Source organism: Sciurus vulgaris (genome assembly GCF_902686455.1).
Source record: "Sciurus vulgaris genome assembly, contig: HiC_scaffold_624_arrow_ctg1, whole genome shotgun sequence".
NCBI classification, from domain to species: domain Eukaryota; kingdom Metazoa; phylum Chordata; class Mammalia; order Rodentia; family Sciuridae; genus Sciurus; species Sciurus vulgaris.
Genome location: NW_027632395.1, coordinates 520,164 through 538,082, shown reverse-complemented (window position 1 = coordinate 538,082; position 17,919 = coordinate 520,164). Strand labels below are relative to the sequence as shown.

Genomic DNA, 17,919 nt, shown 5'->3' with positions numbered 1-17,919 from the left:
TTCCACATCCTCATATTCAACCAACCTTAGCTGCAAAATATTTAGAAACAATTCCATCTGCACTATATAAATAGGTACTTCTCCCTTGTTATTACTGCCTAACTTGTTACATAGTGCTTATGTTCTACTGAGTATTCTATGGAATGTACTGATGGTTTAGAACATGCAGGAGAGTGTGCATGCGAATGCTATGTCATTTGCTATGAATGACTTAAGCATCCAAGGATTTTGATATCTATGGGGCTCCTGGAACCCATCCAAGCCAGCAGTTAAAATTTTCTGTTGATTTTGCCTGTGCAAAATTTAGTTGATCTCTGGCATTTTGTCTTTAGCCACACACTGGATATGTAAGGAAGTCAGCCAAGGGAGAACCTGGAATTCTCCCCATGTGCCTGGGAGAGGCAGGCATGGGATGGAGATCTGATTTGACCACTTGTTATAATGCATGAACTTCCCTTTATTGCAGTGCGACACTGACCTGATGGAACACAAAATTCTGGATACAGACATGTAACCACACAGTCCTCTGAACCTACCTGTTTACTTTCAATGAAAACTCTATGGGCCATAAAGAGGTGTGACCCCTCTCCTTCATTCTGCCCCACCCCTTGTGACTCAGCAGGGCTTCAGCACCCTCCCACCTCCTTCTCAGAGGCACAGGGTCATTTCCACCGTGGCCCAGGTGTCTACCCATGTGGATGTGTGCAAGGGATTGCTGGCTTGGGAGTCACGGTAGGGGCCATGCCCACATGCTCACTGGTACTCAGGTGTGCACGTGCCTCTACCCCCAGGCTCTGTCCTCAACTCTGTGTGTAAGGCAATCTAGGCTGGCTGCATGGACAGTGGCAGGGTGACGCACACTGGCTTGCTGAGGAACTCGCCCCCCCAGAGAAGAAGTTGTGACTCAGTGTGAGTGCAGGCAGGTGTGGGTGCTGGAGATCTAGGGGGCTGTGGGTGGTATGTAGTGAAGGGGCACCTTCTTTACAGACACTCCCAGCCAGTCTCTCAGGAAATTCATCTAGTTTTAAGGTTTATGGTGAGGGTTTGAGAGAAAAAGTGTGGATTTCCAGGACTGGGGGCCATAGTGAATATGGAAGTTCCTGCTGAGGGCCAAGCAGCACCGGACCTTACTGCTGCTGCCTTTGAGTCATTTTCAGTGGTCCACAGCTGCTGTCGGTCAGCAGTGGTGGCTGTGCCTATGGGTTCTGCTAATTTAAAGCTGTAGTGAAAGGAAGATGAACAGCACCTTTCCAGGTATCTAATCTGAAGCAGTTGATTGTTGGTTATAATAGACAACTGCATTAAGGGAATAGTTACTGCTTAAGTAAAATAAATAAACTTATTCCCACTTATTCCCTGTGTCCTGGGTACTGGGTTAAGTGCCAGGCTTAAATTAGTCCTAGTGGATATGGCCCTACTTCCTTAGCAGATCTTCTTGCCTTCTCCTTCTCAAGGAATACTGAACAGAGCAAAAACAGTCACCTGCATCACCGTACCAGAGATTCAAATCCAGGAACCCTGTGTGACTCCGTCCCATTTCCCTCATGTTGGCCAACTTGCACCTGGCTCTCCAGCTGCTGTTGCTCCTTGTACAAAGACATTAGAAGGTGGAACTCTACTTCCTCATCCACCCTGATTGCTCTATGGCTAGGAACCTTCTGCCTCCTCTTCTTTCTGCTCCTCCAAGTTCCTCTTCACAGACCCCTCAGCCTCAGACCCTCTGTACTTGTGCTGTCTTCTCTGCTCCCATTATCCTCATCATTCATGTTCACTCTGTCTTCTATGACCTCTTGGGCTGAAACTCACCTTGACCACTCACCAGATCAGCCTTTACCATGTCACCAGCAACACCCCAGTCATGAAATCCAGAGGCTGGAATTACATCCTTGTTTCTTTTTTGCTGTGAGGTGACTAGGATCCACTGGCTTTTTCTTCCAATGACTTCTTTTTTTGAGAAATATCCTTTGCATGCTGATTTTTCCCCCTCTGAGCCTTCTGGATGAGACTGACTGCTTTGCTCCAACCATGAGGCTGAAGCTCTATTGAATTTCTATCTCAGAGTTGATTTCTGAACTCCAGCCCTGCATACACAGCTGAGATATGATGACTCCAGTGTCTCCCAGTGAGCACAAATTCACCATATCCAGAAATAAGACCTCTTCATCCCTCTGCCCTGCACCCCACACCTGTTAAGCAAATGGTGCCAACAGCAATCTACTTGCCTGGTGAGAAACATGGGAAGTATCTTTGAGCTCCTGTTATCCATTAACCCATGTCTGACCCTCAAGGGACCTAAATACCCTGGCTATGCATGCCCCACCCACCTTGAGGCTGAGCATTGCTCATCTCTCACAGACAACTGGGAGTTCACCTCTGTGCCAGTCTCTGTGCTTGGACTATTCACCTCTTATTTATTCAATATTTTCACCCTGTGAGCAGGGTCATCTAATTTTGCCCCAAAGCCTGAGCTCTTTCAATGAAGTAAATACTTTATACAGAGGTAATTGAAGGTGCTCACTGAGACAGAAATGGTAAAGAGATACCTTGTGCCCTCTACCCTGCCTTCCCATGTAACCTCATCTTGAAACCCTGTGTTGTGGCCTCATCAGGTGCTGATATCAGCATAGTCAGGATGCAGAAGGCCTCCAGTGCTAAGATGAGTGGGCAGATGGTCAGGCCTCCTGTCTCCTTACTCTCTAACTGTGCTCCTCTCCAGCCCTGAATATCTTTCATCCCTGACAACCTTGAGCTGTCTGCTGTGTCTGTGAGCTGGTCATCTTACCAGTGTTGCTTCACTGGAATCAGATGGTGTGTTATCTTTTGAATGGTTTCAGCATGAGTCTCTGGGAACTCATCACAGCTGCTGTGTGTCAACAGTTCACATTCTCTTTGTTAAGTGGTGTCCTGGTCCATGGCTGTACCAGCGTGCTGGCTTGACCATTGTCCCACTTACCTTAGTTTAGGAATCCTTAATGGTAGGGACATTGTATTATATTCTCTTTGAGCAAAGTCCCCTCAAGTCTTTTGCTTGTTTCTTTAAGGTTTGTTTTACTTAATGTTGAGTTTTGACAAAACCTTATACATTCAAGATAGTAGACATTTGTTCAATATGTGGATTGTACTTTTTTTTCTATTTTGGTTGTGGATATTTGAGTTCAAATACTGGGACACTTTACAAATGACCAACATACCCAATCCTTTTTATTTATTTTTTTTATGTTTGTGATGGGGTGTTACTGAGTTTCTGAGACTGATCTCAAATTGAGAGTAAGGTGATCCCCCTGTCTAAGCCTCCCTTGTTTTTGGAATGATAGGTATGACCACCACACTCAGCTTGCATTTTCACTCAGTCTTTTTTCTCTTATTTTCATTTTATGTTGAGTTCTCAAAATACCTTACACTAAAAATAGTAGTCCCTTTCTCAAGGTGTGACTTGCATTTTCTTTTCCTGTCTTTTTTTTTTTTTTTTTTCTGGATAGAAATATGGATTGAACACTTTGGCACATTACAAATGATCTATATTGCCAGTCCTCATTTTTTTTTTTTTAATTTTAAGTTGGTGTCTCACTAAGTGCTGGCTGACCTTGAATTGAAGCTAAGGTGATCCTGTTGTCTCACCCTCCCAGCTTTTGAGGATGACAGGCATGTCCACCCAGCTTGCATTTTCATTCACTGTGTTACTTTTATTTTTATCCACTGAACCAGGGATTTAATTGAGCAGAAGTTTATCAATTTAGTAACCTTTGTTTTCCTAGATTGCACTTTAGTGACAAATCTGGGAATGCTTTGCTTAACACTAGGTTCCCAGGATTTCCCCGTTTTGCTTAGCTATATTTTTATAAATGGTATGGTTTAGATCTATAGTATCCCCCAAACCTCAGGTGTCTGTGCTGCAGTGTTAAGAGGTGAAAAAAACTAGATTACAGGGATTCTAATCTCCTCATTCGATTAACCCACATAATGGGTTAATAGTTTGGATGGCGCAGGCTGGGTTACAGCTCAGTGTTATAGCATCTGCATAGCATAAGCGAGGTCTTGGAGTCCAGTCCCACTGTGGGCAAAAATCTATAAATTATGACTTGAATGGACTTGCTGGGAGGTGTTGGAAATGAGAAGCAAGTTGTGTTTGGCTAGGGGAATTGGGTCACAGTGTGTGGCTTGGGGGAACTGTAAGGCCCGGACCGCCTGTCTGTATATCCCTGCCTTCTGGTTGCAAGCCTGAGCACCATTTCTCTTTCCTGCCCATTCTGTATGAGGTTTCTTCAGCAGAGTTGGCCAACCACACTGTGACATCATGAGTCCAATAAACCCTGGCTTCTCAGAGGTGCCCTAGGCAGGTGTGGTGGTCACAGTGGGGAAGGGCTGACCAACACACTGTGCATCTCACAAGGCTGTGCTTTCCCCCAGGTCCATGGCCCACTTTAATTTTTGTATAAGTTTGAAGCATAGAGCATTTCCTCTTTCCAGTGATGTTACCTGATTTCCTATTCTACTGTGCACCAAGCTGCCCTTCTTCCACTGAATTGCTCCCTTGGCCTTGTGCAGACTCAGCTGGGCCCATTTCTATGGCCCCCTCCTGGGGCTCTGTTCCAGTCTGTTGAATGTGTGTCCCTCCCTCTGTCCACCCTCACCATTGTTCTTTCTGACTGTGGTCATGCAATGGGTCTGGAAGTCTAATGGACAAGCTCCTCCAGCTCATTCTTGTTTCAAACTCTTTCAGCTGTTGGTGTTCTGCCTTTCAATACAAGTTGAGAGTGACCTTATTTGTGTCTAAGAAAGACTTGATGTGATATTGACAGAAATTTCCTTGCTTGGGGTTTCCTGGTTCTAAAATTTTGTCTACATCAGATGGTGATGTGGGTTTTCCCTCATTCATCAAATGAATAAACTGAAGGGGAGGACAGCCTGTTGTCTGAACAAGCACTTGTGTTTACTGGGTGTTTTCTTCCTGCTGATATACCCTAGTCCCTTCTCACATAATTCTCCAAGTGGCAACACCTTTCAGAATGAAGTGGTAAGGAGACTTTCCAGTGAAGGTGAACAGAGGATAGACCAACAGCAACCTGCCCTGTGGAGGGGCCAGAAGAAGTCTGTGTTTAGAAAGCAGTGTTGAGAGGAGGGGCTGGGGGCCTTCATCTTTTTAACAATAATATCATTGTCATTCAGAAGACTGGTAGAGAAGGAAACTCTGAGATTTGGCTGTGAAGATGAATAGGAAACTGGGCCATAGCTGGAGAGGACCCACTACATCAAGTCAAGCCTCTTGTTGTTTACTCCAAAATAGGAGAGTTTTGGTGCCCTGGGCATCCTGAAGGTTCCACACTCACCAGCATTAATTTCTTTACCCATGAGAAACTTTTAAATGCCTGGAATGGTGGCCACAACTATCATCCCAACAATTCAGAAGGCTGAGGCAGAAGGATCACAAACTCCAGGCCAGCCTGTGCAACTTAGTGAGACCTTGTCTCAAAATAAAATTATGGAGAAAAATCTTTAAAATAATAAGTAAATTTCTTACCTATTCTTACATCTTCTGGTGGGACTCAGTCCCAGAGGAAACACTGGTTCATCCTGCAAAGTTGCCAAGAAGGCAGTGAGCCAGGTGTCCTGGAATACTACAAGCATGACCATTCTAAGAAGCCCTTGCAGATCATCAGCCTGGATCTCTGTGAGCAGGTGCAGGGAAACATGACCTTTCACAAGAAGGGGCTGCAATGTGGCTTCATGTTCAAAATCAAGATCAAAAAGTGCACTTTCTACCTGGTGGCTGAGACAAAGGAGGATACGTATAAGTGGGTGCAGAACATCTGACAGGTCTGTAGCTTCCAGCATGAGGTGGAGAGCACAGGTACACAGACACCCATCTTCCCTGGAGGCTGATATGACCTCAGGTCCCTTTTGTAGGTAGAGCAGGTGCCAGCCATGGCCAGGTGTCAGGAGGACCCCTGGCCCTCCTTGTGCTCAAATGGGAATCCAAGAAATAAGGGTAATAATGAAGCAGAATGTGCTGCGTAACCTGTCCTCAGACCCCTGAACCCACCCCTATCTGCCAATGTGCCACCTTCTCCCTCTCTCAGCTCACACATGGTGATTGTCTGCCATCCTGAGGGGGAGACCTCCTGGGTCCTCCTCCATCCAGCCTGTGCAGTTAGGCTTGGCCTCAGTCCTCTGTGATTAGGTTGATGAACAATCCAGGGCTCCTCCACATTCACGCAGGAGAAGACAGGTCGGGGAGGTACTAATTGACTTTGGTTTTTGACTCAGCTTTCATTTGGAGTGGTCAGCCAATCTGGATTTTATTATGAAATTTAGAAAACTGTGCAAATGTACCAAAATAAAAGGAATTTTACATTTTGAAATGGTGACAATAAAGGCACATAAATTATTAACAATTTTTTAAAAAAGATGTTATTTGGGTAATAAGTATCCCACCAGGTTTACGTACCCAGGACTTGGGACTGGTTGGTGAGCTGTGCCATTTGGTGCCACACCAGCCCCTGCTGCTTGCACTCCTTAGGTACTGTAAGTTCTGAATAGAGGGCACCGTGTTTTCACATTACACCAGGCCCTGGAATGTTTGTAGCCAGGTGGGTCTTGGGTGAAGTACTGCTTTGCAACTATGATTTTTGTCTTCTTGCGGGAATATTATGAGCCCATTTCTCTCATGCTTTGGGAAGAGTTGCTTAGCTTTTCAAAGTGAGTTTTAACTTGCCTTGTGTGCGCTCTCTGGTGTGAAGCTCCTTGGTTCTCCACGCATGTCTTCCAGCATGCTGTATATGATGATGCTGCAGATCTGAGCAGCTGATTCCAGAGTCTTTTTTTTTTTTCTGGGCCCAGCATTGTGGGGGGACAGGCAGCAAGCCATACTGTCTTGTGGAGTTCATCAACATGCCAGGGACACTGACTTGGGTACCAAGTGCTGAGTGAGGCGAGGTTTAACACAATCAGGAAAATTGTTACTTGTTGGGGGCTGTGCCATGTTGGCGGTGCCGGGATGGCACCTGATCACATCGGCAGCGAGGAGGTTAATTGACATAAGCACACTCAGGTTATTTTCTCATCTACGCATACAATGTATGCGCATGTGTTCTCCAGCACTAATTGCCTGCTCGGAGCGTCTCGCTTAATCTTTGCATAAGAGGTGTGGCCCTGCTCTCTGCGTCCTGGAGGTGATATAAGCATAGGCGGAGAAAGACAGAGAGACAGCAGCCATTAGAAGCAGCCAGAGGGAAAAACATGCGGCAGTAGCTAGTAGGGACATACGCAACAGCAGCCATTAGCAGAGAAGCAGTAGCAGAAGACACGTGGCACAGCAGTAGCCAGAGAAGACATGCCACAGCAGCCATTGGCAAAAAAGCCAGAAGAAAGAACACAGCAGCGAGTAGGGGCAGCGGTGGAAGGCAGATCGTGGAATGGAGAACTGAGACGCATCACTAGGGTACCTTAGGTAGACGTACCCTTAGTTCACAGGATGCAGGACTTTAAGGTGTAGCAAGCCTCTTCTTCTAAGCTCTAAGAAAAGCCTGTCCTTCTTTCAAAATCTCTCTTAAGCAAAGTCTCTTTCTCTCTGATAAGCAAAGTCTCTCTCTCTCTCCTCTCAAAGCAAGTAAACCTCATTTCCTCTATCCTCTATAAACAAGCAACAAAGCAGTGCACTAAAGAGAAAGATGGAAGTGCCTCAGTTTCCACTCCACCACCCATAAGACCCGTGCAAGTTGTTGCTGCAGGTGGTAACAAATATTCATGGATTTTGGAACCGCAAAGAGCCAGCGACAGTTAGTGGAATAATTGAATAGTTTCTCAATATCTTTGTCTTCTGAAGAATGTGTTTCCTTAGGCCCTTGGATTCCTGTACATGAGGGATGTTCTCTTAGCTGTCTGGAGGTTCAGTTACTAGGTGGAGGACATTAGTTGCATGCGAGAGCTTCAGTACTGTGAGGTCATTCTGAAAAAAGATGCTTGCCTTCCTTCTCAGAGAGGAATATAGTATATTTCAAGTTAACAGCTTTCATACAAAGTGAACAGTTGCTACAAAAATCCTCCAGAAGGGCCAAAGTTTAGGGACTGGTGTTGTGGCTCAGTGGTGGAGAACTTTCATCTCCTGTAAGAGGCTCAGGGATTGATTCTCAGCACCACATATAAATTAATATAAAAATAAATAAATACACAAGTAAAATAAAGGTTCATTTACATCTACTACAATATTTTTGTAAAGAGTCAGAGGTTATTCATTAGTCAGGGTCCACAGGTGAGCTGGGAGATATGAGAGAGCAAAGCGTCAGCATCTGTCAAATTTTCATGAAAGAGCCTGTTGCAGTAATGGATCTGTGGATTGTTTGTTTTTCTCATAAGGAAACAGCACTTCTTTTCTACCTAATACTGACACTTTGCAGAAGTGAAGATCTTTCTTTTGGCCTGGGCTGTGTTGGCACAGGCTCTCAGCTTTCATTGCCTAAAACTCCCTGAAGGCAATGCCTTTCTGATGTCAGGCTGCTTGAGAGCCTTTGCGCACCTTAGCTCAGGATCCAGCCCTGTCATAGGAGAGGAGATGCCTGTGTTCACAGCAGCCCTCCACAGCCACAGAAGGATGTGGCAGCAACTCTGCTTTGAGCTTCTGCCCTGAAAGCAGAGACATATTATAAATCCAACTAGCAAGTGACAATAGCTCAGAGCTAGCCAGCACTGACCCCAGGTAACACAGCTGGGTGAAGGCAGGATTCTGACTCATTCAGTTCTGATTTCTTGTTGTGATGCATAACCTCTTGGTCAAAGTTTCTGATTACTTCTCTAAATTGAATCAAATGCTTTCTGCTCTCACTCAGGGATTCATGGGTGAATCATGGAGTCTTTAAATTTGGTATCCCTGAATGATGGTTCTGTGGAGGGGAGACCCTGAATCTCTCAATCTCATGAGACACAGCCTGCCAGGCTCCCAGTAGGCATGACCTCTTACCTTTCTTTTATTAAGGGATTCATGGGACCCATCATAACACTTGTGTCTTTTTTTCAGTAAAAGAAATTTTGTGGAAGACATATATGGTTTTCTTCACAAAAATTCTGTGTTTTCTATTTTTGAGATGGACTTTCCAGGTTTTACCCAGGCTGGCCTGAGAATCTGGGCTCCAGCCCTTCTTTCACTTCAACCTCTCGAGTGCTGAGAAAAGAGGATATGCTGCCACATCCAGCTGACTCTCTTTTTAGCCTTTCTGTCCACCCTGGGTTTTTATTTCCTTTGGTACCTTTCAATTTCTCACCTAATCCACACAAACACACTCAGGTTAAAGCCTGCAGGATAAACACAAGACTGGGAGGTACACAGTTGGAATATTGACTTCAGGTTGCTCAAAACACCTTCCTGACTGACAGCTCTTCCCTAAAGGGACTCATGGGTGATGCTGGCAAAGGGGAAGACATTCCCAGAATAAATATGATGATTCTGTATCACTTATGAAATTTGTTTCTGGGATTGCTTTTGGAGGCTGCTTTGCTGTCCCTGGGGACTTGCAGTGGGTGGCAGGAGGAAACTAGGCCACATACATAACAGGGCACATTACATGGCCTGGCTGATGAGGCCTATTCAGCAAAGTTGGCAGCAGAATGGGGGTCATCTATGCAAAAGGTCTGACTACAAACTACAGGAAGCCACATGTCCTGGGGCTACTTGAGAGCAGCAAGAGATAGATAACCAGAGAGCCACACTGCTTTTCTAGAGGGCAAAGAAAAAGCAGGGGCATGTGAGGAGGGAATTTGCCATTGAGTGTGACCTCAGTGCTTAATATATGTCCATCCTCTGTTGACCCACTTCAGTACAGGAACATTTCCCACCTCTCTTTACTTTCCACCCACAAGTTCCATGAGATATATTTTAACAGCCAGTCAGGAACCCTGCTCCTCCAGAGCTGAACTGAACCTCTCACATCAGCAGCATTCCAAAAATAAAGATGCTCCACCCTGCCACACCACAGTCAGCTTGCACTGCTGACAGGCAACCCCCCTAAGTGGGAGGAGGCACAGCCCACTTGGTCCTCCAGAGCACCACAGCAGCACCTCCACCTGTGTCCACATTTGGACCAGTGCATGAGCCATGGAGCACAGAGTGTAAGGTAGGCATGACCATTGTGCTGTGATCACACCAAGCAAGGGAATCCTTGGACCCTTTGTAGAGCGGTAAGATTGGATAAGCATGGTCTCATGACCACACCATGCCAGGTGCCACTGTGCCCCTAATATAGATTTTTAAGATGAAACAAGCATAGTCTTGTAACCAGCCCTGCCCAGGGGCTCTTGTTTCCCTGCTTTACAGTTGTAAAGATGGCAGTGAGGAGGACCTTTCTTCAGGTAAGCAAACAACAGAAGGTGATCTAATGTAACCCCCACAGTCCTTGGCAGTAGCAAGTGATGATCAGGTTCCAGAGAAACTTCCCTTGTAAAAAAATCACAAACAGGCATCAGGCCTGGTGTTTCAGAACTGAACACAGACCTGCTGACTGGCCCTGTGTGCTGTGGAACCATGCTTGCCTTGCTTCTATTACAGAGCTGTGCCATTCCATGTGCTGACTGCTGTCCATGTGCTGTTCAGATGGGACTTGGTTAAAATTAAATGATATTTAAAATCCAGGGTCTCTCCAGGCACAATAGCATGTGTCTGATTTCCCAAAGGCTTAGGAGCTTGAAGTAGGGGGATGGCAGTTTGAAGTCAGCCTCAGCAACTTAGCAAGGCCTTAAGCAACTTAGTGAGACAATGTCTCAAAATAAAACACAAACACGGCTGGGAATTGTAGCTCTATTGTTATGCATCACTGGGCACAATCCATGTATTAATAAATAAAATACCATAACATAAAATGACATAATATACCAACAAATAAAATAAAATCTAGAGCCTCAGCTGACCAGTCACACTTGAAGCACTCAGGGCCACATGAGGCTCGTCTCATCTTCATAGACACTCTGGGGCAGGGACTCAACCTGGAGCAGGCATCTGTTTTCCAGTCCCACCTGCCCCTCACAGGACTGTGCCTGTAGCCTGCACATCCTTACATTGCCTTTTATTCTCATTGTTTGGTCAATCAAAAGCATGCGGCTGCTTGACCCTGCCCATGCTGGTTCTGCTTTATTCCCAGAGCCAGCAAATCACAAGTTATGCTCCTTATTAGTTATGATGGAAATACATAATCATGTTACAAAGATTATGGCAAATAGAGGTGACTGTCTTCATAATGTGTATGGGAATATTTTCAAACACAATCTCACTTTTGCCAGCCAAACCCTGGACCTTGGTCTCACATTACACATAGCAGTGGCCAGGGTGGGACAGGATTTGCTACAGCTTGGGCTTTATTTGGGATTGCTGGCTTTCACAGCAGGGACTACAGCTCATATTAGGTCTCACTTTACTAATTTCTTATAATACAGGGGCTCACTGTTGCCAAGGCTGACCTGGGCTTTGCAGTTCTCCATCTCAGAGAGTGCAAAGGTAAGCATGACCATTGCCCTGTAATCACACAAAGCAAAGGGATCCTAGGCCCCACTTTTAGAGCTATAAGATTATATAAGCAATGTCCCATGACCACACCATTCCAGGTGCCATTGTGCTCCTACTATAGGCTTTAAGATGAAACAAGAATTGTCTTGCAGCCAGACCAGCCCAGGGGCTCCTGTGCCCCTGCTTTACAGTAGTAAAGATGGCAGTAAGGAAGACCTCTCTTCAGGTAAACAAACAGAAGGTGATCTAATGTAACCTTCACAGTCTTTGACAGTAGCAAGTAATAATCAGGTTCCAGAGAAACTTCCCTTGTGAAAAAGTAAGTGAATTATGAGCACAAATCACTGAGTCTGGCTCAGACCATATCCTTAAAGGCTTCCTGATTCAACAGAACAGCCCAACACCTTTATTCTGAGGTGCACACATCATCCTCTACCACTTACACAGAGAGGAACTGAGTCCAGGAAGAGAGGACCAGCAAGTCAATGCTGCTGGGCTAGGTTGCTGCAGGATTAAAGTCAGCTCCCTGATTCTTTGCAGTGGGTCAGTGGAGCTTCTGGTCAGACACAGTGGGATCCATTCAGGGTCTCCCATTGCCTGCCATCTTGTTCACTTTGGTAACTCCTTGACCTCCTGTCTACTCATTTTCAGAATGGGAACAGCTAATGCAAGACTTGCCAAGGAGCATCAATAGGTTCAGGACAGATCAGTCCTGTTTCCTGCTGTTTTCCTCAGGCTGTATCCCCTGCCCCTAGAGAATGTCAGGTCTTAAAATCACATTTCTCTACAAGGTACTTAACATTTATGCCTGGAAACTAATGTACACAATGTGCTCCTAATATTTTATGGCATGCTTCTTCTCACAGAGGCAGCTGGGAATCCTGAGATCCCATCTTCCCTGGGAGCTGCAGACACCACTCTTCATCATGCTGCAGATCACACCTGGCACAGAAGTCCCAGTACAGTGTTGGCACTGCACCACCTCACTCCTGAGACACTGCTCATGAGTCATAGAAGGGATGTTTTAGTGAACCTGCTGGATCCACTGCATCTGCTTCTTCTGTAAAACACTGTTCATCTTCCCAGCTGGAATTCATCTCCTCTCTGGATTACCACAGCCAGATTTCTTGAGAAAATAGGGATCAATCTCAAGGTCTTGTGAATACTATTCTAGCAGTCTCCTGTTGAGCCACACCACAGGTCCTTTTTTTTTATTTCAGTAGAAAAGATGGTCTTTCTATGTTGCTGAAGCTGGCCTTGAACTGGAGATTCTCCTAACCCACCCCTTCAGGAGCTGAGAAAATAGTGTGAGTACCACTCTAGTCAATTGATATAATCTTTCTCCCTGGTATTATGGGTCTTGTTACAGTTGGTTCTGTGGGAAGATAGGACCCAGAACACATGATAAATAAATGATAGGTGGACAGGCCATGCCCTACAGAAAGTGTGGCAGAAGACCTGGAGCTACCTACAGTTGGGGTAAAATTGTGGGTCCACATTCTCAGTCTACAGGGTTAATGGATACACCAATGAGCTAGGAGATAAACAGGTAGTCTGCAAGGCTGTAAATTAAGAAAACACACCAGGAGATGAGTGGTTGGGAAGTTACTTTGGCTTTGAAAACCATATGTTGAGTGAAGACACAATGAAGCCCAGAGCCAGAAAAAGCAAGACCTTGGAAAGCAAACTCTCTGAGTCAGTGCAGTAGTTCATACTGCTCCAGAACCCAGCGAGGAAACTTCCCTGATGGCAGGGGCAGATTCCAGGTATTGAAGAACAGGCACATGTGCAGGAGAGACACTAAATGTAGGCACCTCTATTTCATAAGTAAAATGTCACATCCCGAGGGGCATATTTTGGTGGTGAGCCATGTGTCACAGCGGGAGGCCCATGAAGAGTGCAGTGTGACCACAACCCACCTGTGTGTGTTAGGAACAGCAGGAGGCTGATCCCTGCCTGTCCCACAGATGTTTCTGTTGTGTTGTCCTGGGGCCTGTGACCTGGTGCTGCCTCCCTTACACTCATGTATGATCATGAAGAGTCTTGTTCTTGACATAGTGTGTTTTCTCTGATTCTGCTTTTTGAGAGCTGAAGAGCCCCCAGGTTCAGTAACCAAGCCACAAAGGAAAGTCTGTGACACAGATTAACTGCCACACACAGGGAAGAAGGAACAGGACATTTTCTTGCAGAAACAAAACTGTCCATTCTCCAAAGAATTGTGAAAATACAGAGTCCATACAACATGCCAGCCACAGCATTCAGGAGACAATCCACATTTTCTCAACATACAGAGAACAAGAGACTTATGCAAGGAACAGAGACCCACCTGAACTCAAAACACACTTTGGAGTTATCAGATACTGACTCTAAAGCCTTGTATAACAACACTTCACAGTGGAAAGGAAAACACTCATGAAATTAATGCAAAGTTGGAGAAACCCTCTGAAGTCTGCCTGTGTGAGGACCCTTCATAAATGTGAAAACAAAAACATTCTCAGGAGAAAGCAGAGGAGAATTTCCAGGATATATTCCTTGAAGGTATGGCCAGGGCATTCTTCAGGCAGAAGTAGGAGACCAGAAGGAAAGGTGAACCCCAGAAGTGTGCTTGTCACTAGAGTGAGAGCACCTGGTTCCCCCAGGTCATGCAACATATGTGGCCCATTATTCTGCATACAGGACCCCTGTAAAACTGAAAAGCATACACACCTTTTCTGTACCTCTTGAAGTAAATGCTGCATTCTTAGTATTCTTTTCTTTTCATAAAAGTAATAGGTGAAAGGTTGGAACATATGAAAAATCCATGTATATTTTATTATATCTGGAAGGTACATATAAATGATGTTTACCTCTAGAGCCTGAATGTAATGCACCTGTGTCAATTTTGTTGAAATATTCACAAGTTTGAAAATCTAGGACTTAATGTATTAAAAGGTGTAGAAAAGGAAAATTTAAAAATTGTGTAGTGAGTCTTTCTCTGATTTCATTTCTCCTTAGCTCTCTTACCTTCCCTGCAAGGTGAGGTCCCTGTGACACATTGCTCATGTATCTCAGGTATATTTGTGTCAGTTCATTTTTTCAGTGCTGGGGAGTGAACATAAGGGTACTCTCCCATCAAGGCACACCCTAATCCTTCTTTTATCATTTTTTTTACCCTAGTATTCACTCTCACTGTTGTATACTGTATGAGTTTAAGCAAATTTAAAATGACTGTATCCACCATTGTGATATTACAGAATAGTTTTTTAATTAGGTTTTAAATTTGTTCTAATTAGTTGTACATGAGAGTAGAATGGAGTATTATTGACCAAAAACTTTGTACTTCACTTTTTCATTTTTTTCTTCTCTCTACCCACTGGCAACAACTGTTCTTTGTACTGTCTCCATAGCTTTCCTTTTCCATGATGTCACTTAGTTCCAATCATACAGCACATAGCCTATTCAGATTAGCTTCTTTCAATTTATCTGGTAATATGCATAATGCATGGAAGTTTTCTCTATTTAGGACTAACACCACACTGTATGCATATTCCATATAGTAGTTCCCTTTATCTGCAGTCTTGCTTCCCATGATTTCAGTTACTTATATGGATAATTGCCTTCCAAAAATATGAAATGGAAATTTCCACAAATAAACTATTCACAAGTGTAAATTGTTTCTTACAGCAGAATGTCATAATAGTTTGTAATTAACTTGTTAATATCTTACTTTGCTTATGCTTTTGTTTGCTTCTGATACTTGTAATTTATTTTGATAGTCAAAATCTTTTACATAAAAGGAACTGCTATAAATAGACCATCACTAAATGTGTGGATGGTGCTAAGGAAAGGAACCATTCTACCTATGATTATCAGCTTATTTTAATAGGATGCCTGTGGATTGTGAACTCACAAGTGATTGTCAGTCTCCTTCTCACCTTTAGGTACATTGGTATAGTTACAGAGGAATGGCGTTGAGTGTTTACACTCCCCAAGTCAGTTAGGCCCTGGTAAGACCCCCGAAACTTAACTTCTGGTTAGTCTCTCCCACAGAAAGACTTTATTAAGAAGAAAAGAATGCTTTAGTATATTTCATGAAGGTCATTTTTTGCCACAGTCTGCCAGAACATGAGGATTTTTTCAAATGTTCACTACAGAAACCCGATTGAGTTCCTGGGGGTAAAACTTACAAAAATATTTCCATCTCCCATGACTATGACTCTTAGTGAGTTTTTATTTCTCATATGTGTACACATAGAGCCTCCAGATATACATCAATTACAGCTTAGATATTTCCTACCCAGGCATTACTTTCCATGAAGATTTCTCATTGTGGTTTTATGCCCTGGTAGGTTGTGATCTTCCTGTTCAACAATTTCTCCAATTTGGGGGGCTGTAGTTGGCCCTGTGACTTTCCTTTTCTTCTAAGACATATTCTTGATTTTTTAGAAGTGTGAGTAGAATTATTAGATACTTTATTATTACCTATATATTTTCAACATGCATAAATCTACAGCATTTTTATACACAAGTGATGAAACAGCTGAAAAAGAAATGAGGAAAACAACTCCATTTGCAATAGCCTCAAAAAATAAAATAAAATACTTGGGTATAAGTCTAACCAAAGAGGTAAAAGATCTCTACAATAAAAACTACAAAACACTGAAGAAAGAAATTAAGGAAGACCTTAGAAGATGGAAAGATCTCCCATGTTCTTGGATAGGAAGAATTAATATTGTCAAAATGGCCATACTACCAAAAGTGCTATACAGATTCAATGCAATTCCAATTAAAATCCCAATGACATACCTCACAGAAATAGAGCAAGCAATCATGAAATTCATCTGGAAGAATAAGAAACCCTGAATAGCTAAAGCAATCCTTAGCAGGAAGAATGAAACAGGGGGTATCGCAATACCAGAACGTCAACTATACTACAAAGCAATAGTAACAAAACCAGTATGGTATTGGCACCAAAATACACAGGTAGATTAACGGTACAGAATAGAGGACATGGACACAAACCCAAATAAATAAAATTTTCTCATACTAGACAAAGGTGCCAAAAATATGCAATGGAGAAAAGGTAGCCTCTTCAACAAATGGTGCTGGGAAAACTGGAAATCCATACGCAACTGAATGAAATTAAACCCCTATCTCTCACCCTGTACATAACTCAACTCACAATGGATCAAGGACCTTGAAATCAGACTAGAGACCCTGCATCTCATAGAAGAAAAAGTAGGTCCAAATCTTCACCTTGTTGGCTTAGGATCAGAATTCCTTAACATGACTCCCATAGCACAAGAAATAAAAACAAGAATAAATAACTGGGATAGATTCAAACTAAAAAGCTTTCTCTCAGCAGAGGAAACTATCAGCAATGCGAAGAGAGAGCCTACAGAGTGGGAGAATATCTTTGCCTCTTATACTTCAGATAGAGCACTAATTTTCAGAATATATAAAGAACTCAAAAAACTCTACACCAAGAATACAAATAACCCAGTCAACAAATGGGCTAAGAAAATGAACAGACACTTCACAGAAGATGTACAAGCAATCAACAGATATATGAAAAAATGTTCAATATCTTTAGTAATAAGATATTGCAAATATCTTATAATGCAAATCAAAACTACACTAAGGTTCCATCTCACCCCAATTAGAATGGCGATTATCAAGAACACAAGCAACAATAGGTGTTGGAGAGGATATGGGGAAAAAGGTACACTCATACATTGCTGGTGGGACTGAAAATTAGTGCAGCCACTCTGAAAAGCAGTGTGGAGATTCCTTAGAAAACTTGGAATGGACCTACAATTTGACCCAGCTATCCCACTCCTCGGCGTATACCCAAAGGACTTAAAATCAGCACACTACAGTGGTACAGCCACATCAATGTGCATAGCAGCTCAATTCACAATAGCCAGACTATGGAACCAGCCTAGATGCCCTTCAATTGATGAATAGATAAAGAAACTGTCATATATACAATGGAATATTACTCAGCTATGAAGAATAATAAAATTATGGCATTTGCAGGCAAATGGATGAAATTGGAGAATATCATGTTAAGTGAGATAAGCCAAACTCAAAAATGCAAAAGAGGGATCATCTCACTGATAAGCGGATGATGACACTTAATGGCGGGTGGAAGTGAGACAAGAATGGAGGAAAGAGGGACTGGATAGAGGGAAAAGAGTGGTGGGAGGGCTGGGGGGAAGGAAAAATATAATGGAATGAATCAAACATCATTACTCTATGTAAATTTATGAATATGCAAATGGTATGTTGTTACTCCATGTACAAACTGAAACAACATGTATCCCATTTGTTTACAATAAAAATAAATTTAAAAGAAGAAATAAAAATAAATTAAAAAAAAGAAATAAAAATAAATAAATCTGGCAGGTAACAAGTTCAAGAGTCACAGCTCCATCTTAACAATAGTAAAATTT

The 17,919-nt window shown here is 43.3% G+C and overlaps 1 pseudogene across 1 annotated transcript in view; it reads left to right on the top strand.

Moving 5' to 3' along the window:
- The window catches only part of LOC306652864 (chromodomain-helicase-DNA-binding protein 1-like), a 75,994-nt pseudogene extending 63,443 nt beyond the window's left edge, over window positions 1-12,551 (top strand). Inside the window, exons 15-17 of the transcript in view lie at window positions 11,416-11,476; window positions 11,607-11,711; window positions 12,352-12,551. The product of the transcript in view is annotated as a chromodomain-helicase-DNA-binding protein 1-like (transcript). The remainder of the gene's footprint in view (window positions 1-11,415; window positions 11,477-11,606; window positions 11,712-12,351) is intronic.
- The last annotated feature ends 5,368 nt before the right edge of the window (window positions 12,552-17,919 follow it).